Consider the following 23,357-nt stretch of genomic DNA (forward strand, 5'->3'; position numbering starts at 1 on the left):
GGTAATGGAGTGTTAGGAAGGCAAAAAACAAATAGAGCTAAAATGCTGAAAAGTGAGGATGATGGGGAGAGGACACATTTTAGACAGAGTGATTAGGGAAGGCTCTTCAAGAAAGGGGCATCTTAGCAGAGGTCTGAGTGAAGAGAGGAAACAATCTCTACGGAGAGCTATTGTATTCGTTTGCTAACGCTGCCAGAAAACAATATACCGGAAGTGGAATGACTTTTGAAAAGGGCATTTAATGAGTTGCAAGTTTACAGTTCTGTTGCCAAGAAAATGTCCAAACTACAGAACCAACAAGAACCAACCTTCACTCAAAAAAGGCAAATGCCATCTGGAACACCTCCGTTATCTGGGCAGGCATACACCTGGGGTCCACTGCTTTCAGTCTCTGTTTTCTGTGGGAATTCTTACTTGGCATCTGTGGGCCTTCTCTTAGCTTCCAGAAATAACTCTGGGTTCTGGTTTGTTTAGCATCTCATGGGAAGTTACATGGTGATGTCTGCTGAGCCCTGCATCTCCAAACATCTGAGTCTCATCTTGGCTGCTGTCGGCTCTGAAGCAACTGTGCTCCAAGCTTCTGCAACTGCTCTCCCTGCCAGATCTGAATTTTCCCCAAACCATTTCCTCTTTTAAAGGATTCTAGTAAGCTAGTCAAGACCCACCTTGAGTTGGTAGAGTCATATCTCATCTAATTAAAAGGTCACACCCACAATTGGGCAGGTCACATCTACTTGGAGATAATTTAATCAAAGCATCCACCCTACAGCATTGAATCAAATTTAAACAAATGGCTGGGGCAGGCGATGGTGGCTCAGCAGGCAGTATTCTCACCTGCCATGCCAGAACCTGGGTTCAATTCCTGATGCCTGCCCAAGCAAGAAAAAAAAAAAAAAGAAATGGCTGGACCACAAGATTGAATCAAGATAAACACATGGCTTATCTGGGATACATAATACTTTCAAACCAGCACAGTTGGAGCAAAAGTATTTTGGGTCTGGTGAGGGAAGTAGAAGGTATCACCACAGGAATTCTGTTTCAGAACATCAGTGTGGCAAGTACAGCTAGGGAAGAGTGTAAGATCAAAGTGGTGAGGAAATGGTAAATAAAGGCAGCTACAATAGTTTGTGTTTTTCTAACTGTGTTGGAAAGTCATTGGAGGAAATGTAGCTACATCACTTTCAAAGTTTCTTAGACTGCTTTTGGGCAGCACATGCAAAGCCTTTCTTCAACCATATGCAGCTGCATAGGTCTGTGAACAGAATAAGCAGAGAGGATTAGGTATTTTAAAAAAAAATCTTATAAGACATATGTTCATACGTAAGTACTATATACACCAACTGTGTTGAGTGGCATATATATATATGTAAGTGTATATGCATATATAAACTTAGCCTACATAACTGATTACTAAAGAAATGCCAAGATAAAATATGGGTACTATAATTTTCCCCAAAAGCAAGTTGAGATTTAGAAAATCATTTGTTTAAAAAATAATTGTCTATGTGCCAGAAATCATTCTAGGTTCTCAGAATACCATAGTACACAAATATTTGCCTTCATTTAAATTTATATTTTCAGCAACTAAGTTATAAACATGATGACTTAATAAAGGAATGCTGTGAAGCAAAGAGGATATATGTTATGTGTTAATGAACATAAGTATTTAAAGTAAGATGTTACCTAGGAAAATAAGTGGAGGGGGGAAGAGGGAGGAAATTTATATTGATGAAAACTTAAGAATTACTATATTAAAAATAGAAAAATGGTCAAACAAGACATTAAAAAACACTTGGTAAAAGAAAGTTAGGATTAAAGGAAAGAATGTGAAAGAAGAGTCAAGGAAATCAACCCTATCCATCACTAACACATCTCAAATATTCACATACTTACTACTTTTTGTACCTCACATTTTCTTTTGCTAATCCCCAAATCCTATCTTGAGCCCCATTACCTACTGGGGCCAAATTACTCTCCAAAAATGTCCCACTATTGGGGATTCTTTGGCTAAGTAACAATGTCTTGAAAGCAGTAAGATCGTTGACAGATATGAAGTTCCCAAAATTCATGTATAAAGTTCAAAATAAAAATGGAATAAGAGATGTATTAAAAAATATTTGTCTTTACAGTTACTTGGATGCCTATACTAAAGAATAGAGAGGATGCACTGGGGATGTAAATGTTGACTAGAGATAGGAACGGATATTGTCTTCCCTTTAGGGTAGCCATAAATGGGTTTAAAACTCAAAACTTTATAAGAAAATGTATGTTGTGATTAGATATCCACAAGGCTACTTCAGCTCAGAATTTAACTATTTAAAATTATACTGCTATCCTCTGACCTTTGCAGGTACAAAAATTAATAAAATGGTGCACCAGTTTGAAAGGATTTATGTACCCTAGAAAAGCCATGTTTTATTCCTAATTCCATTTTGTAAATAGGTTGGAAACTTAATTAGGTTCACTCCATGGAGCTGTGACTCAATCAATTGTGGGTATTAAACTTGATTAGATGGAGATGTATCTATTCTACACAGGTCTTGATTAGTTTACTGGAATCCTATAAAAGGGGAGACAATTTGGAGAGAACTCCTTTTTGAGAATGAGGAGAGAACCCCAGGACCATGGCAGAATGATGAGGGAACCAGAGTCCACCAGCCAGCGACCTTTGGAGATGAAAGAGAACACTGCCCGGGAACTTCTGGAAGAAAGAGGCCTGAAGAGGAAGCTAGTAGATGTCACTATGTTCACCACGTGCCTTTTCAGCAGAGAGAAAACTTTATTGGCCTTATTGAACCAAGGTATTTTTCCCTGGTTGCCTTAGACTGGATATTTTTATAGACTCGCTTTAACTTGGACATTTTCTCGGCCATAGAACTATAAACTAACAACTTATGAACAACTTATTAAATCCCCCCCCATTTTTTTTTTTTTTTTAACATGGCAGGCACCAGGAAGCGAACCCGAGTTTCTAGCATGGCAGGCTAGAACTCTGTCACTGAGCCACCACGGCCCATCCTTAAATTCCCCTTCTTAAAAGCCATTCTATTCCTGGAATATTGCATTCTGGCAGCTAGCAAACTAGAACAAGTGGTAATGAGGGAGGACAATAGGAGGATGTCTAAAGAAACTCATACATAGTACAGATTAGAACCCCTGCAGTCATCTTTATCATGTCTGAATTTTCTATTCCAGACTATTTTAATAAATCCATTAATTTAAAGTGCCAATTAAAATCACACATTTGATTTTAGACATGTTGTATTAAAGTATCAATTTGATTGACAACACTAAATAAAAATAAGTTTAAATTTGTTTCTCAAAGAGATGATGGTTGTACTTTATATGACAGAGACTTGTTGGTAGTTACTACCCAGTCTTAACATATTTAATTCCAAGGTAAATCTATTAACTAGAAAATGGAGAGACCAAGTATGGGCCCACCATTGTTGAAGGATTAGAGGATAATCAGATTGTTAAAATTTTAAGTCTAGGAAAGTGGCCAAAATGTTAATGTTAAAAAGAACTCATTGTGGTCAATGGAAGAGAGGTCATCCTTTCAGAACTTGGCACAAAAGCCACCCTAAATGTTATAGTGTAACACCATTCAAAAAAAAAAAGTTATATATAGTGAGACTGGCACTTAACTTTGGAAATGTATAACACAGTCTAATTCAATAGAAATATAAACTTCTTAAAATCTTTCACATTATAGGAAATACTAACTTAAAACACAACCTCTTAAAATAATGCTTGCATGTATTTTTTCTCTTTAAGTGAACAGGCTTGGCAATAGTTTCATCAAGAATACTTGGAAATCTTTCAATTATTTGGAAACATTGATGGTACTTCACTTTCTTTGTTCTTGATAATGATGGAATTTTGGCATCGAGTATTACATTTTATGGATCATTTATTTGCTGGTATATTTCTAGATATGGTTTAAGAACCCCATAAATATTGCAGCTTATAGATATGGCCAACACAAATTATTGCTAAATTAAAGCGAATACTAAATAGCCTCAATGTATTTTTTATAAAGTAGTGAATAAACAGTTGAGATATAAAGTTGAGATTATTTGAAAATTACTTACTGAAATATTCCAAGTTCTTGGAGAATCATGACAGGAATTTCATTCCAAGCTCTAATTTCAGATATCAAATATAGAAGTTAGATTTTCAAGTTTAAAGAATATAGCTCAAAATTTCTAAAGCAGCATGCTATGCAACTTTCCAAAGGTATTTACTATTACCCAAATTAAATAATTGGACTCAAAGATATCACAATTTTCCTTCCATGCATTTAATCTTTGAAACTAAATCTAATGGACATTACATAGATAAGCTCAATAGAAGAAACAATTGCAAAAAGAGTTAAATAAGGATAGACAGCTGCTCTATGCAGTAGTGGTTTCTATATCTAGAGATATTCAAGTAAAGTTTATTACTTCTCTGTGATATAATAGAAGAGATTCCTGTGTTGTGGGAGACAGGAGGAGATGATCTGTGAGTAGGATGGCCACATAATTATTCAAACTGGGAGAATGAAAGAGTAAATGGGGGCACATTATGATGGTCAATTATAAACATGGACTGCCCGAGGTAAAAAAAAAAAAAAAAAAAAAAGTGACAGATAGTGACTAAAACTGAAGTGCTTCTCAATCCTATGATCTACATAGAAGTGCATAGCGATATTCTTTTCAAAGTTTTAAAGAGCTCTCAGGGAGACCAATCTATCATGAATCCTTTGTCCAATGGAGACAAAGGCCATGGCTCTGGCAGCAACACATAACTCATTGACCAAGTCAGATGAGCAGGGCTCCATTATTACATAAGAGTAAGAGTTGATATCGGTAAAATTAAGTTAACAATATAGCAACATTGGAAAAACAAGAGTAGGGTTTAGCTCCAAATGCCATATCCTAAAAAAGTCCAAGCCATCTCATGAATTAAATTACCAGACTAGTGTAGCTATAGGTGATTCTTCTAAATATACAGGGAAAATCAAATTTGGGTAACTAAGAGACTAGTATAATTTCTATACTGACAATAGAACTCAGGGAAGAGAAAGTGAATCATGCCAATCAGAAGATTCTAACTACATAAATTTGTGCTTTCAACTAAAAAGAGAACTGTAGATAATGCAATTTTTTTCTTGCTTAATTGGCTTCATTTGATAATCACTCTCTCATCACTTTGTAGGAGCACATAGGCCTAGGAAACAGAGATCCTTCTGGTCCAGTTCCAGAATCGTACTGCATTTAAGGAAATACACAATAGGAACTCATAACTATCTCAGAGGCTTATGTAAAGCTAAGGACAGAGCAGAAACACTGATGGAAGGAGATCAAAAACAAACAATGTGTGAAAAGGTGATCTTCTGCAAGCTATCCTTTTAATCCCCTCTGCCTCCCCATGAGCAGACACCAGGAATCAAACCCGGGTTGCCGGCATGGCAGACAGGAACTCTGCCAGTGAGCCACCACAGCCCGCCCTATCCTTTTAATTTTAATCATAGAAAGATGGGGTCAAAAATCAAGGCCTTGGTCTCTAGTATTTTAGTCTCGAGTAGCAGGCGTAAAAGAAAGATTGACTTTGCTTAGATGTTTTAAATTTAAGCCTTTTCAAAAAAAAAAAAAAACTCTTGTTTTGGAAAGTATTTCTATGAAAAGTGTGGCAATAAGTGTGATAATGAGACCAACAAAAGTATAAAGTAAAGATGATTTTAAAAATACTTACGGAATATCACATACCTAAAATTCATCATATGCATTTGTCACAAATTATAGTGGCTATAAAAGTTGCTGGCCACATTCCAAAGTATGTTCTATTAATTTTTTTTTTTTTAAATCGATTACTAATGCACCTGTTGCCTTTAAAAAGCTAAAGTAGACCAAGCTAATCTAAGAAAATCTTAATGCTTTAAAGCAAAGGAGAATTCTATCCCCAGATTTCTTGTCCAAGGAATTGTCAATTTTCAAAACCCCAAAATTGACTTTTACATCTCTGACATTTCTCCTGGCTGCTGGATTCTTCACACCTTCAGCTGTAGTTGAGGACCTTGGCTTTTACTTACGAGGCCAAATGCAAACTCCAACTGTGTGCTTCTCAGGGCAATGTTCTGAACCAGTGCCACTCCTCACCATGGAAGTAACCAGTACCAGTGTCGTCACATTCCTTTCTTCCCAGCACTTTCACTAACCTTAAAATTCCAATCATTTAGCCTTTCTGTGAAATGGCAAAGCTACCCAACATTTGTCTTACCCAAGAGTAAAAAATCATGGTCAGGTACCTTTCTAAAGCTCGTCAGTTGTGTCTCCTTCTTACTTCAGAAAACTGAAGACAAAAAACAAAATGAAACAAAAAACCCCAACAGATTCCTTAAGACACCTATTCCAAAGGGTCAAATACTGTCCCCTCACTAGACAGGGAAGTGGGGCAGTGCAATTGTATTAGATGAGCTCTATACTCCTGATTCATCACTGGCTCATTAAGAGTAAGAATCTTTCCCCAGTAACAGAGGCCTCCATGTATCATATTTATGATGCCCCAACTATGTACTAGACATTAAACTAGGTCTTGGGAAAAGAGTGAACATTACATTTACTACCCTCAGGAAAATTGCCATCTGGTGGGTACAAGGCATTCAATTGTAATTGACTTGTAATATCCTTTGAATGCAGAGAAAAGGATGCGTATGCAAAGTTAAGAAAGGCTTTCCCCAAGGAAGTGACTTTAGAAACTACAATCTGTATAAATAGATATTAGCCAAATAAAGGGAGGAGAATAGAGAGAAAATGAGTAAAGGTTAAGTAAGGTGGTAGAGAGTAAGTCCACGGATCACGTCAAAAGTGAGAGTGGCTGAGGAAGGGGTGTAAATAATGACCAAATGGAACAATGAAATTATCTAAAATTGAGAGTATTGATGGACTGTTAACGTTGAGCATTATACATGATGCCCAATGAATGGAGGGGGCTGAAGGATGCACTGACTGAAAAGTAGTCTGGTGAACGATGGTATATACATATAATCGAATATTGTGCTGCTATAAGAAGGAACTAAGCTGTGAGACAAGCAACATTGTAAACAAACTTGTGGGACATTTTGTGAGGCAAAATAACCCAGAAACAAAAGGGCAAATATCGTATAGTCTCATTTAGAAGATACGTATAAGAAAACAGGGACCTAGATGGTAAACTCTTATATAGAAGTTACATTTAGTACGAAGTGGTAATTGTGATTTCTGGATTTTGAGAGGGTATTTTATATATGCATAATCTGGTATATAGGGATAAGAGTGAAGCCTATCAGGTCGGGATTAAGGCAATTCAAATAGGGGGGTAAAGAAAATGTCTATATTTTAGAACCTCATCTATTCTTTGAGACCAAAGGAGGAAAGGTTTATTTTGTCCAGAACCTAAATTTTCTATAGATATAATCTAACTCAACCTGCCTGGATAGATCGTTTAAACAAAACAAACACAGGAAGCCCAGAATACGAATGAGAGACTTTAATCCTGTATCACTTAATATAATGCCTGGACATATCCCAGAATATATTAAATAGATAATCAAAAAGTATTGGCAAAGTCCTTTGAGGAATGAGAGAAAAGTTATAGAACTGTTAAACTTTACCACCAGGGAAACCCCTCACACTGTGTCAAACATTAGGGACACCCAAATCAATAGATCAAGCCCTTGATCTTGAGGCTCACTTTTATGAAGCTTATTTATGTAGCAGAGAAGCTTAGCCTACCTATGTCAATTCCAGAGGACCTCTTTTTTTGCTCAGTTGTTACCTCTCTCTCTCAGCCCAACTTTGGAAGTGAAACCATTGCCCTCCCCCCTATGTGGGACATGACATCCAGGGGTGAAAGTCTCCCTGGTGGCATGGGAGATGACTCCCAGGGATGAGTCTGGCCCTGGCACCATGGGATCAACAATGCCATTCTGACCAAAAGGGGGAAAAGAAGTATAAGAAATAAGGTATTAGTGGCTGAGAGAGTTCAAATAGATTTGAGAGGCTATTCTGGAGGTTACTCTTACACACATTTCAGTTAGACATTGCTACCAATCATAACCTGCCCAACTCCAACCAAAAGAAACCCTAAAGAAAATCTAGGGTGTTATAGGAGATTCTCCAAAGGTTCCATAAACTAGGGTAACTTTCCAAAACCTACAACATCCAGATGGGTCTCTGGACCAGATAAGTCTTGAAATACAGAGGGACCAGCCTCCCTTAGAACAATGACTAATTCCATCCCCCCATCCCATATTATTGACAACCCCTGTCAACATGCAAAAGTTAGAATGGGCATAGCCCAAATACCCCTAAAGAGTGAATGAAAGATGATGGTGGAGTTATATAGAGAAGGTCAAGTTTAACAAATAAGTATAAGTGCTAAATCATTATATTGATATTTCTTTTAGCCTCCAGTATCTTAGAGTAGGTAGTAATAAAAACATAAAATTGCGGAGTTGTAATCCATACCAATCTCTGAAATCTGTTCTACAAATTATCACCAGGTGCTTTGAAATTTTGTATGCATGTTATTTTTCACAACAATGAAAAAAAGTCAACTGTGATGATAAATGTACAGCTATATATATTGTGAACCATTGATTGTATACTTTGGATGGCGACATGGTATGTGAATGTTATATGTATCAATAGATACTTAAGCTCAAAGGAGAAGGTAGGGTTATAAAGGAGAAGATAGGATTTAACAAATAAGTATGATTCCTGAATCATTATAGTGATATTTCTTTTAGTCTCTAGAATTTTAGAGCAGCCAGAAAGCAAAACCTAAAATAGTGGACCTGAACTGCAACCCATACTAACTCTGAAAGCTGTTCTTCAATTAATTGTTGTGGTGTGCTTTGGGATTTATTGTTTTGCTTATGTTGTTCCTCATAATAATATCAGTGCCCAAACAAAGCTGAAAGGTAGGTTTAGACAAAGTCATAAGATGACATTGCATGAGTTATTGATGTCATTCTAAGAGTAAAGATGAGCAATGTGTTTTAAACAGGGGAGCAACAATCAAATTTGAATTTCTGAAGTATTTTTTCCAGAAGGGCTGGTTTCTTGGACTCACAACAGGGTTTGCTGTTACGAGGGGCCCCATACTTGGTTTAGTATTCTACTGTCCCCATCTGGAAATTCTTAATTTTATCTTTGAACTTGTTTCATAAACAAAGTCAGATGAGACAATGGAGCACGCATGCTAGGAGAAGCAACGATTTGAAGGGATCTCTGTAAGGACAGCTCTGTGCAGCAACGCGAGAGGACACCAGAGATGTATCAAAGTGAAGTTCTAGTACTCATAGTTTCTAGAACATGGTGACACAGGGAAATGTCAAGATGGTAGGTGAAACAAAGCAAGCAGGAAAAAAGGCTACAGTGGACTAGTGGATTTTCCTTCATAATATTACATGCGTGATAGCGTTTGCTCAAACCAGAGTAGGGATTAGGGAGCTTTTTGCTGACTTTAGGAGGTGTGAACCCAGTCAGGATACAGGAAAGAAAGAAAGAGGCCATTCTTTTGTAAGCCAAGTATACGGGTAGTTCTTGAGGGACTTGAGGACAGGACCTGTACTTGCTGAGGCATCATGATATAGCAGCTCTATTTCCCACCTTCAGTTCATTACAATATGCTAGGCAGCAGCACACATGTGGGTTTGGGCCCACAGCACAGAGGGCAGTAGATGGCATGTGCACCAAGCACTTGATCTCGCTGACTGGCATACACATACCCAGGGGCAGTCTGAGGTGCCATGGGAATCCAGCCCAGGTCCAGTTCCGCATGCTCACCATGAGGATAGCTGTAGGAGGCAGCAGACTTGCTGAACTTCCAACAGCTGACAGCATCTGCATCAATAACAATTCTCCTTGGTGTCAAGGGAGAAAGTGCTTACACTCAGGCAGTAAATGTCATAAGATTATTGAAAAAAAAAAAAAGAGACATTGCAAAAAAGTATTTCAGAATAACATCTCAAAGCAAATATTCACAGGCTTAGAAATAGAAGTCAAGTCGAAACATGCCGCATTTAGCAAAAGAACACTTATTTTCACATGAAGCTTTGAATGAACTAATTTTAAAGTAAACTACTTTTTGTAATTGAATTTAAGTTGATACATAATTGTTGAGTTATTCAAATTATAAATCCACTTTAGGTTTCTTGTATAATGTATTTATATGTTTGAGTTTCTGTAGTTGTTACAGGAAATAGAGGAACTACTACTATGCCATCATATTTACACTAAATTACATTGATGTATACCAAACTGATTTGTATGAAGAGTTAAGAATTTTTAGCAGGATTGTTCTGTAATTTTTAGAACATTTAGAGCTATTTCAAAATAGTTTATCAGAAATGTATCCCAGTGTTGTCAGACTAATATTTTTATCCAAGAAGTGTTGTATCAGCAAAGATCTTTCTCAAAATTACAAGTTAAAACATAATCCTGTATTTGCCCAGAATTACTGACATTTTGAATTATATTGATTGAAAGTGAATTTTCTAGAAGTATAAATCTTAACCTAATAGATGAATTTGCAGAAGATTAACAGAAAAGTTAATTTATTGTACTCCATAAAGTTATAACAGGTTTTTGCAATTTAAGTTCATTGTTATACATGTACCATCCTGATCCCAGTTATGTTTTTAAGTGATAACATTTTAAAAAGCAAGAGCTTTCTTTCTGAGAAATATAATACAAAGCATGTTTCTGCTTTTTTTAAAAATTTTTTTATTAATCAAAAAAAAGAAAAGAAATTAACACAACATTTAGAAATCATTCCATTCTACACATGCACTCAGTAATTCTTAGTATCATCACATAGATGTATGATCATCATTTCTTAGTACATTTGCATCGATTTAGGAAAAGAACTAGCAAAACAGCAGAAAAAGATATAGAATGTTAATATAGAGAAGAGAATTAAAATAATAATACTAATAAAAAATATATATATATTAAAGGAAAAAGAAAAAAGAAAAACAAAAGATACAAACAAACAAACAAAAAACTATATTTCAGGTGCAGCTTCATTCAGTGTTCCAACCTAGTTACATTACACTTAGGTATTATTGTGCTGTCCATTTTTGAGTTTTTGTATCTAGTCCTGTTGCACAAGTCTGTATCCCTTCAGCTCCAATTACCCATTATCTTACCCTGTTTCTAACTCCTGCTGGTCTCTGTTACCAATGATATATTCCAAGCTGATTCTCGAAAGTCGGTTCACATCAGTGGGACCATACAGTATTTGTCCTTTAGTTTTTGGCTAGACTCACTCAGCATAATGTTCTTTAGGTCCATCCATGTTATTACATGCTTCATAAGTTTAGTCTGTCTTAAAGCTGCATAATATTCCATCGTAGGTATACGCCACAGTTTGTTTAGCCACTCGTCTGTTGATGGACATTTTTGGCTGTTTCCATCTCTTTGCAATTGCAGATAATGCTGCTATAAACACTGGTGTGCAAATGTCCATCTGTGTCTTTGCCCTTAAGTCCTTTGAGTAGATACCTAGCAGTGGTATTGCTGGGTCGCAATCCATTCTGCCATTCTATGTCTTTTGATTGGGAAATTCAGTCCATTAACTTTTAGTGTTATTACTGTTTGGATAATATTTTCCTCTACCATTTTGGCTTTTGTATTATATATATCATATCTGACTTTCCTTCTTTCTACACTTTACTCCATACCTCTCTCTTCTGTCTTTTCGTATCTGACTCTAGTGCTCCCTTTAGTATTTCTTGCAGAGCTGGTCTCTTGGTCACAAATTCTCTCAGTGACTTTGTGTCTATAAATGTTTCAATTTCTCCTTCATTTCTGAAGGACAATTTTGCTGGATATAGAAGTCTTGGTTGGCAGTTTTTCTCTTTTAGTAATTTAAATATATCATCCCATTGTCTTCTAGCTTCCATGGTTTCTGCTGAGAAATCTACACATAGTCTTATTGGGTTTCCCTTGTATGTGACAGATTGTTTTTCTCTTGCTGCTTTCAAGATCCTCTCTTTCTCTTTGACCTCTGACATTCTAACTAGTAAGTGTCTTGGAGAACGCCTATTTGGGTCTATTCTCTTTGGGGTGCGCTGCACTTCTTGGATCTGTAAATTTAGGTTTTTCATAAGAGTTGGGAAATTTTCAGTGATAATTTCTTCCATTAGTTTTTCTCCTCCTTTTCCCTTCTCTTCTCCTTCTGGGATACCCACAACATGTATATTTGTGCGCTTCATATTGTCATTCAGTTCCCTGATCCCCTGCTCAAGTTTTTCCATTCTTTTCCCTATAGTTTCTGTTTCTTTTTGGAATTCAGATGTTCCATCCTCCAGTTCACTAATTGTAGCTTCTGCCTCTTTAGATCTACCGTTGTAGGTATCCATTGTTTTTTCCATTTTTTCTTCTTTGTCCTTCACTCCCATAAGTTCTGTGATTTGTTTTTTCAGATTTTCTATTTCTTCTTTTTGTTCAGCCCATGTCTTCTTCATGTCCTCCCTCAATTTATTGATTTGGTTTTTGAAGAGTTTTTCCATTTCTGTTCGTATATTCAGCATTAGTTGTCTCAGCTCCTGTATCTCATTTGAACTATTGGTTTGTTCCTTTGACTGGGCCATATCTTTAATTTTCTGAGTGTCATCCATTATTTTCTGCTGGTGTCTGGGCATTTGATCAGATTTCCCTGGGTGTGGGACCCGGCTGGTTGAAAGGTTTTTCTGTAAAATCTCTGGGCTCTGTTTTTCTTTTCCTGCCCAGTAGGTGGCACTTGTGGCGCTCGTCTGTCTGCGGGGCCCACCAGTAAAAGATGCTGTGGCTCCTTTAACTTGCCAATCCGAATCTTGCAGTCTGCTCGGGAAACCGCGCGTGGAGGGGGGGTTGCCGGCTGCCGCGGCTTGGGGGACTCCCGGTCCAAATTGCCCAGCTGGCCCGAGACGCCAAGTGTGGTGGGAGGGCCCCGCTATCCAACGTTCCCAGTCAGACGGGGGAGTCACGTGCGTGGAGGGGACCCCAGTCGCCAGCCACCCCGGCCGGGAAAATGCGTGCCCCTCAGGTATCTCACCACAGCGGATTCTCCCTGCCCGTTCAGCCGTTCCAGAATGGGGTACGCTGTCTTTTTGGTCTCTGTCATGGCTCCGGGAGCTGTTTTGTATTGTTTCTGTTTCTTTAGTTGCTTTTCTGGAGGAGGAACTAAGACCCGCGCGTCTTACTAAGCTGCCATCTTCTCCGGAAGCTCCATGTTTCTGCTTTCTCAAGAGAGGTCTCAGGTTTTGGGGCTTGGCAAATTACTTAGCCAACCCAACCCCAGAAGCTATATAGAGATATCATTGAATGACAAAGTGTTGAAGCAGAAAGGATGTCCAAACTTCCATATTGCATCTTTTGTAGTAAGAAGGCAAACACCCTTAGTATCCCACCTTTGGATCCTTCCTCCCAGAACATATGCCTATTTACAAGGCCTGTTAGGGAGTCTTTTAAATTCTAGCCCACCAGATTATACATGGAACAAAATTTCAGTACATATGATCACTTTGCCAGTAGTTGTCAGCATTTCAAAATAGTCCTCAAATTTTAAGGTGTTAGGTGGTACCCAAATTTAGAAATTCAGTTCAGTCACATTAAATTAACAGAAAATAGGCAGCATTACTGAGGGAGTTTGTGATGTAGAAACCGATAACCACATATGCAATCTACTTGTGAATTTTACGAACACACGAAGCCAGGAAGGATGAAAACTAAAGTGATGTCACTGTAACTGATGATTCTTCATACTTGATAGACTTTAATGCTTCAAGATCAATCTTTAAAAATCAAACTTAGACACCTTTCTGTGAATCTCATCACTCCACAAGAAAAATTGTGTCTAGGATTCAGAAACAAGATATTTTGGCAGCTATTATAGATTGATATTTGGCATTTTATAAATTGCTTATGAATCTATATGCTAAAGATTACATTTACCATATCTGTATCTATTTTAACTCCTCTAGCCTAAATATTGCAGTTACCTAATAGAACACATTACTCCTCCAAAAAGCACGTCTAAATAAGAGTTGCTCCTTACAGTTTGCAAAGCTCAGCATTAGATGTGTTATAAGTTGATGCTCACAAAAAGTATCATTTTTCTATTCCTATTCTAGAAGCCAAGGTATGGCCTCTGCTTTTCTTATTAAGAACAGGGTGGAATGATTATTCTGTAATTGGGAGATGAAGAATGTTAAAAGGTAAGATTGGATGTAAAAAGAGGGAGGAAAACCAAAGAAGAGAGATCACAACATTGTTTCTTCTTTGCTTATTTAAGTTATCCAGTGCCTATGTTGCCAGATTGGGTCTTAAGCACTTAAGAAAAAAAAAAAATAGCACAAACATATCGATGCTGGCTTTTAGGCTTCCTGTCTAGTCAGAAAATCATGCGATAGATCTTACAGCACATTTGGAAGCCTAGCTGAGCAGATTTCTCAGAAGATTCTCAACCCATTCCAACAATGATTTTTCCATATTAAAGTCACAGCCTCAGTATGATTCCAAAGGAAGTTACAATGGAAAATAATTAAAATGCATTTGTTGAAAACCTGATTAGTTTAATCCAAATACAATCTAGGAGTAAGAATCCCGACTTAGAGTCTTTTAAAACACCTATTAGATTTTAAGTTATGGAAATACCAATATAGAAAAAGCACTTTTAACCCATTTGCTTACTCATTAGACTGAGGCTCTCCATTCCTTCTTCGGGGCACAGCATAGTCAGTGTACCCCGACAGTCGCATGGAGAAGACGGCTCGCTAGGGATTCCCATGCAACTCTGCTCATCATTTGAGTTGAATGCCTACCAGGAGATTGTTGCATGTTCTCCACACCTTAATAAGCTTTTTAATTATATGATGTAATTAAACATGACATAAACTGAAAAGGAAACTTTTCTATGGTAACTTAGTTGAGTTTTTTTGCAAAGGCTTAAAGTTAAGCTACTTTAAAAACTGCTATCTTAGGGTGTGGGGGTATGATCTCATTACTGGGCGGGTGACAGCAAAAGTTTGGGGAAAATGAGAACACAAAATTCTGCATTCAAATGCTTTCACATTGTCAAATTCTTAGTGTAGTATAAAGAAGTCAAAACAGTACACAGTGGGTATATGGTCTATATGCCAGAGTACTTAGAACTGCCTATCAATAGACCTTTTTAAGCTTCCTGGACCTTTCAAACAATTGAAAATATACATTTTAATATTTTACATGAAAATTTGAGCAGTCATGAATCTTTTCATAATCCATTTTAATCTATTTAATTGAATATTTAAATATTCCAATAGCTTCAGAGGAAGATGTTTTTATAGTGTTTTAATACTTGACTTACATACAGGATGAAATATTAGCGAAACATGCTATATTTTAAGGATCTTATCTAAATAGATAATTCAAAATCTTTAAGGCAGTTTTAACCACACTTAAAAGCAATGTCTTATTTGCACAAATGGGGGCAGTTGTGGACCTTCACATAGAGAATCAACTTAAATATTTCCAGATTAGGGAAAATACATGAGACATAATAGACCATCTCAAATCTGTCTTATTGATGACATCAGTGTTATCAGATTTTTCATACTAATGGAGGTTATGTAGAGTATATGAGCCAATAGTCTTGAAAATCTAAGGTTTTCTATCAAAGTGAACCCAGGAGGCTACTCTCTTTTACAATATAAAATGGTTGGTTTAAGACTTACCATAACAAGGTACCCATTGTCTTTTCCAAGAACCAGACAATTCTTGGATAGCTTGACACATCTAGATGCTATCAGTATTTCCTCTCCTACAGCTGCCTTCTCATTGCTCCATTTTATTAGCAGATGCTAAATAAAACAGTTCTCAAATTTTCAGCGTGCATCGTCATCATTGGCAGGCTCCTTAAAACACTGACTGCCCAGTCCCTACCTCTAGAGCTGGATTCAGTAGGTCTGGGCTAGGGCCTGATCATTTGCTGTGACAATTCCCAGGTGACCCTAGTGCTGCTAGTCCAGGCACACATGCTGAGAATCCCTGAAACACAAGCCCTTTTCCCTTGGTTTCCCCCAAATCACACAAAGAACTTGTTTGTCATTCTTTATTAAGATTTGGACTCGTGATATTTACATTGCATGAGCACGGTAAACTAACATGTTCAGCTTCTCAGTTCTAACAGATCCTTCGGCCACACCAATGTGAATTTCTCATTAACCAACATTTCCCATGGTTTCCAGTTCCTACACTGTAGCTTGGTAGCCTCATCTACTGTCTTCCTTTTCCTCTCTTGCTGTTTGACCCAGAACCAAAATCCCTACTCTTTGTAAAGAGCACTTTTTAACATTGCTTAGCAGTCTCTCCAAGAGAGACTGTAGAGATTCAAATTCTCTATCCAAAATGGGCTTCTGGGGGAAAGATGAAAAAAAAAAAAACCCTGAAAATATTGGTGTCAGTTATTTTAATAGTCTTTCATTTTTCTATGCATAGATAATGGAGCCAGGCTTGTTCAATTAGTCTTCTGTTGGAATGCTACCCTTAATTAACAGTTAAAACAGAAAACTAGTACCTGCCTCCTCTTTCTTTGTGAATTCAGGGATAACCCAAAGTAAACAACTCCCAGGCAAATGAAGAATGGAATGTTTTCACAGTTATTAGAATGGCGGTGCAAGCAAGAGGCAGACTTAATTCAGTTGGGTCACTAGGGGTTCATTAGTGCCAATATATTCCTAACAAGGAGAGAGAAATCAGAGACACAAAGTCAGTCCTTCATAGAAGTGAAACATGGGAAAAGTAACCTACAAAATATGATGAACAACTCAACACTAAGCCAGAGGCTGCATAGCTGAGGTCACATCTGCAGATACAATCAGACACGAGAGGAGATCTGCTCCCTCCAACGGACTACTCTATGTTTCTAGAGAAATCGGAATAGTCACATTTGGAAATTCGACGGAAACAAGTCATAATCCCATCTCTCCTGGAAGACAGCATTTTTATTCTGATTTCATTTATGAATGTGTATGTGTATTGGGGGGTTGATATCAGTTATGTTTCCAGCAGTAATTTCACTTCATTGAAAGATGTTATAAGGAATGTGAGGAACTGAAAGATATCGTAAGTGCCAAGTCTCTGGACCATTGCCTCTTACCTGGTTCCACCTGGGTTCCCAGGGGCAGAAGAGAGTGGCCTTAAACAATAAGGAGTCGGAGGGCATAATCAAAGGCAGCTGCAGCAGGAGATTCCTTTAAAATACCATAATAGAGCCTAAGTTTTCATGACAATTTGGCATTCTACTGCAAAACATAGTTGTTTTTTTCTTAGTAGTGATTTAAACAATGAAAGTAAGAATGGGTCTTCTCTCACCTTGATACCAATCGTGAAACAGTTACATTCAAAGAAGTATCTATCATTCAATATAATGGAAAAGTGATCTAATTTTTACCAGTCTCTCTCAAAGAATGCCAAATGGGCATTTTAGTCACATCACATAAATAAACTTCTGAAATGACTTCTTGCTCTCAAATCTTCTCCAGCTGCCCTAAAAATAGTTCTCTTTCTCCTGCTAAGCGCTCCTAAAATCCCAATAAATTCAGTGGGCTCCTTTCTAATAAGCATGGAACGAGTTGCTATATGGCACATCATGCGAGCACATGTTTAGGCATAACAATACTTTCAGCAAATGCCCCCCCCCTTATTTTTTTTTTACTTACATAACACAGAGTCCAAAAGAACAGGCAAAAAGATCCTACAGTGGCTAGTCTCCCAGGAGGCTGTTTGCGTTGGGGGGCCCCACAGACAATAGCTTTGCACACCCCACTTTACATCAGGAAAGCAAGATGAAGCGCTGATGGCTGGGTGAGGTATTTATACAATGGGGGGGGGGGGGGCAGCGTGTCATCCTGATTTAGCAGCTGTAGCTGCTTATTAGCAGTTTTAGGTTTAAAGTGTGGTCAGGCCTAGCCTGGGGCTGAAGAATGGAAATAAACCAAAACATCTGCCCACAATAGAAAAGGAGGCAGGGCAGGCCAGAGTAGGTTTCACAGTATATATTTATTAAACCCTTACTATGCAGCAGATACTATTTTAGAAGCAGGTTCACAGGCACGAACAAAACAAAAATCCCTATCTCCATGGAATGTATATTTTAGTGGAGAAACTAGACAATTAACTAGCAAGGAAACAAATGAATGCACCAACTATGAAATGAAATTTCCTTTTATCCTCTGGCTTGTTGCATCCCACGCACATCTTATAAACCAGAAATGAATATTATGCTGCCATTGGAAAGTACAATATCCAGTACTGTTTCATTCTACAAATTCAGAAATTCACAGGAGTTAATTGTCCAAGATCATTCAGCTGGCTTGAAGCTCGTTGTGAGAGATATAGAGGCAGTAGAGCAAGCAAAGTCCAAGCTGTTCTTTGCCTTATGATAAACTGCTTTTTTTGCCACACCAATTACAGGATTGATACCATTTTGGAGACAGGACTTGTACTTTTATTATTATTTCCTTGCAAGTTCTATATTTTGTATTTGGATTCAAAAATCTTTAATAATAATCCAGACTATCCCACCTAAGAGGTATGCAATTTTAGGTAAATTTCAGCTTCTCTCAACTTCTGATTGCTCTTCTATGAAAGACAGGGCTAATATATTGAGCCATAAACATAAAATGTGTGTAAAGTAAAATACCATACATATTTAAGTTATTATTAGTATTTCTGAATATTATGAAGCACTACAAGGACAATCACATAATACAAGAATATGGAAATATGAATTATCAATGTATTTTCCAGTGTATAATGGAGCTTGGTGGAATTTTAAGAGCACTCTTTATTTTTAGAAAGAACAGAGGAAATCTTGACCAAATACATGGTTAAGCATAATAGCGGTATTTAAGAATGTTGATGATTTCAACCTGAAACAATATGCGATGTTTCCTAGCAACGAAAAAAAAACCATCCATTATCCTGGTAAAATGGAAAAAGATCAATTGAGTATCAAAAGCCAAAATAACTCAAGTTAGGATTATATTTTATAACACATATTGAGATCATGATTTTTTATCAAAACAATTTCTATAAATTCTATTATGTCTGCTGATTCCACTTAACCTGCCAGTTTGTTGATACAGAGCCATTGTTCTCAAACTTGATCATGCATCAGACTCACTTGGAAGGACTGTTGAATGGTACTTTCTGATTCAATAGGTCTGGGTTGCAATGTAGGCATGCTCCCAGGTGATGCTGGGGCTGCTCGATTGGGGACTACACTTTGGGAACCACTGATATGAAGGATACAAAGGCACAAAAATATGGCTATTTAATGCTGCAGACAATCCAATCCTAATATTTAGCTTGAATGCAATATGCTTTCAAACGGAGGTTTATAGCGTGTATTGCTTACGCCTCCCCACAACAGTATATAGACATATGATTATTCTCAAGAAGTACGGTATACTTTGGCTACACAATAATCCCTGAGAAATGAACATCCAGAGTATAGACCACTGAGAAGTTTTCTGAAAAAAATAAACGAAGAGAAAAAAATGCTTTTGTTTTGCATTCTTATTTAGAATAACTTGGTATCACTACGTACACTATAGATTCTATGCATTGATAATTTAGGGCTCAAGAACACTCTTATCCTAAGCTTATACTTTAGCACAGTATAAATTATTGGGTTCTACATTCAGATACTATGAGAAAGAAACCTAAGATTACCGTTGTGATAAACAAACTGGAAGTTTGTTCCTCTAGCACTATAGAATCGAAGTGTAGGCAGGAAGGCTCTGGCTGGTGGGGTCTGCTTGTAGGCCAATCAGCTCTAGATAAAAAGTGGCTTTATCTATAGGACTAAGGCTGCTTCTGCAATCATCGTTCTGCATTCGTGCTTCTCATCCAGTAGAAATGGAAAGTTTGGACGTGCAAACTGTGTTTAATTTGAGAATGACCAAGAAATTGCACACTCCACTTCTACTTATATCTCATTGGCAAGAATTTAGTCATATAGACAAACCTGACTGCAAGAAAGGCGGGAAAATATAGCCTGCTAAAACTCACCAGGGATGGAAGGGGCAGGGATGAGAGGGTCGGAAAGCCACACGGTGAGACTGGATCCTGTGGGAGAGTTTAAAAGTTATCTACTGCAGGTGGGATGATACTAGGTGAAAGAAAGCAGTTCCAAATTTAGTAGAAATAAGAAGCCTTGTGCAAACCTACAAGGTTTCTTTAAAGAATTTTGAAAGGAATTATAATATTTTAAGTTTAACATTCCAGAGATGAGTTTGTGGCCCAAATATTTCTAAATAAATCAGTTTAATTTAAGAAAAGACAGAGTAAGCTTATTTTCTTTTCCTGGGATGGGAAGTTTATGTGATTTTGCCTGTGGGTGTGTGTTTCGGCGGTGAAGGTAGAAAATAGCACTACTACTGAATAGTATTTTCCATTTTATTTATAACATAATTCATCTGTTCAATAATAAAGAGGGAAACTTCTTTTTTACTTTATTTCATCATTGAAAATTAGAAATTGATATCGTAGTAGAATTTTTACAATTATGCTTTTTGCTCACATTTATTATATGTTTAAATGTGTACTGGGAACTTCAGATGAAAGCAAGCATTGTTGTAGGTCTCGTTCCTTCATTTAAAACCGTAGAACCGCTTTTATTTCTACTTAAGTGAATGTCCTGCTCAAAAGTCATTTTAATACTTTTCAGTACTGTTGTTTGCTTCCCCAGTGTTCTTACTCCTGCCTTTCAATCTCGTTATTTTGAAAAGATTAAAATTTTTAAAGAGTGAAACTATAGGCAATATTTTTTTTTCAAACACAAAGGGAGGTGGTATTTACAAGCTAAACTCTTCCATTGAGAATACAGGGAATCATATTAATAGAACAAGTACCTAAAATATACAGTCTATTCTAAAGAGTATTTGATCACAAGAATTGGTCATGAATATCTGAGTGTGCAATTTCTCCTGAGAAAGTCACATGATATTTATGTATCAAAATAATATTTGTCTCTGTGCAACATTTTTTTCCTACCCAATTTTTATGACCTTTGTGCAAGTACAGAACATGGATCTGCTCCTTCCAGGTGTATAAACTTCCTACTGTGAAATCAGACATATTATATAATGCTTTAACACCTATAAATTACAGAGGTAGTGACAGTTTTCTGTACTTATGTACAATATTCCCCTGGCAAGGTCTTGTTCCATATACGTGAAAAACTGAGATGAAAGTTGGAACACCAAGGTGAGATCCAATTTACAATTCTCTGAGTTGTTGTGACAGATTGGAAGCAACGTTGTAATATATATCTTATCACATAAAACCTGGAAAGCTGACGACAGCAACGATGATAACAGTTTCCTGCTCTCCATCACTGACAAAATTCTGGCTGAACTCCTTCTTCGAAACTACAAAACGTATCCTCAATTAATCCACTTCAAATCACAGTAAGAAATTTTAACCTTAACACTGAACAGCAGACATTATCTTTGCAAGAGATTCTGCATTCACTTAAGGGTCCATAGTCAAATAAATGTGTATCACCATTGGAAGTCTTCATTAGTCAAAGATTTATTCTAAATCTAGTTATAGAAATTGGGTGGAAAGTGGTACAGCTAGTCACTCAGAGGTGGGGAATGTTAATTTGGGTAAATTTTATAGCCAATAAAAGATATTTTGTCACCTTAGATCTTACCTTAACCACAAGAGCAAATATGGAATAAACAGCTGGTATTTCTTACTCTATTATTTAAAACAAAAGTACTATCATGGTACAGCAACTTTTGTATGGATCAAGCCAGTTGTCAAATAATCTTGATCAATATCATAACTGACATTGATCCTATACTCACATGTATCTTAAAAGTGGCTGACAATATAACTAAATGAGATAATATTGTTTAACAATTACTCATTTCCATATTTTCAATAACACTTATGTTTCATGTATTCATTTTAAAGTAGACAAATGATAATGATGCAGGAATTATCATGATTGTACGTATCAATACAATCACCTTCAAGCATACGGCATATCTATAATAGTGATCTCTTCTAATTGAAGAGCAAGCCATGAAAGACTGCCTTTTCCTAATTAATCAACAAATCTCAGGTGAAGCCACATTTTCAAGCATAAGAATGAATTATTATTAATCATGATAATTGCATAATCTCATGTCTGACTATAACAAATTTTCTACATTTTAAAGGGCTAAATAGGAAAAACAATAAAATACAACAAAGAACCAAAAGAAATATTTAATCATATTTTATGTAAAAAATGGCATAAATTTTTATGTGTTATGTATTATCTATTTTTATATAATTCATACCCAATCTAGAATTCATTCCTATATCAGAAGGCACTGGGCAATCCTCTCACATGGTTTTTATAACACATGAAGATGAAAAGGAAGGAAGAAATAGAAGAGGAAGAGGAGGAAGAAGGAGAAAACGGAGAAAAGAAGGAAAAACCATTAAACTGAAGAGTATTTAATGGAAACAGACTAGAGAAATATTCAAAGGGCCAGAGTCAAAGAAACAGGAAAAAAGCCAAGTAAAAGTGGGGAGGTGGTGCTTAATTTGTACAAAAATTTCAGTGAGATTGATTGTAAATGTTTTGGAAATGCAGAGAGGTGCTGGTAGCACATTACTGTAAGTGTAACGAACAGTGCTAAGTTACAGGTGTGATTATGGTTGAAAGGGGACTACAAGCAATGCTAAAGGGAATTCTTCAGACAAAGGGAAAGAAACTTGACAATTGTTCAAAGCAGTATAAAAAAACAAAGACTTGTGGTAAAAATAGCCATTTGAGTACTTATAAATGCCAGTATTATTGCAGTGTTTTATTTGGTATGTAACTACACTTTTTACCTCCTACAAGTGTTAATTTTCAGATGCATAGAAACTAATGATAAATCTATGGTTTTGGACTTGTACAAAGATATAAGTGGTAACAAGTACTCACAGAAAAGGTAGGGAGAAAGAGGTATATCAGAAAATGGCTCTTATATATTTAAGATATAAATTTTTAACATAATGGTATCACAAGGAAAAGAGATGAAAAGTATAACCAAATCAGAAACTGAAGACACTCAAAATATTACAATGCAAAATCAAATAAATTTAAAAGTAGGTGTATTAGTTAGGGTTCTCTAGAGAAACAGAATCAACAGGGAATACTCGCAAATATAAAATTTATAAAAGTGTCTCACGTGACCGTGGGAACACAGAGTCCAAAATCTGCAGGGCAGGCTGTGAAGCTGATGATTCTGATGGAGGGTCTGGATGAACTCCACAGGAGAGGCTCGCCAGCTGAAGCAGGAAGAGCCTGTC

This window comes from Tamandua tetradactyla, chromosome 7, assembly GCF_023851605.1.
Source record: "Tamandua tetradactyla isolate mTamTet1 chromosome 7, mTamTet1.pri, whole genome shotgun sequence".
Taxonomy (NCBI): domain Eukaryota; kingdom Metazoa; phylum Chordata; class Mammalia; order Pilosa; family Myrmecophagidae; genus Tamandua; species Tamandua tetradactyla.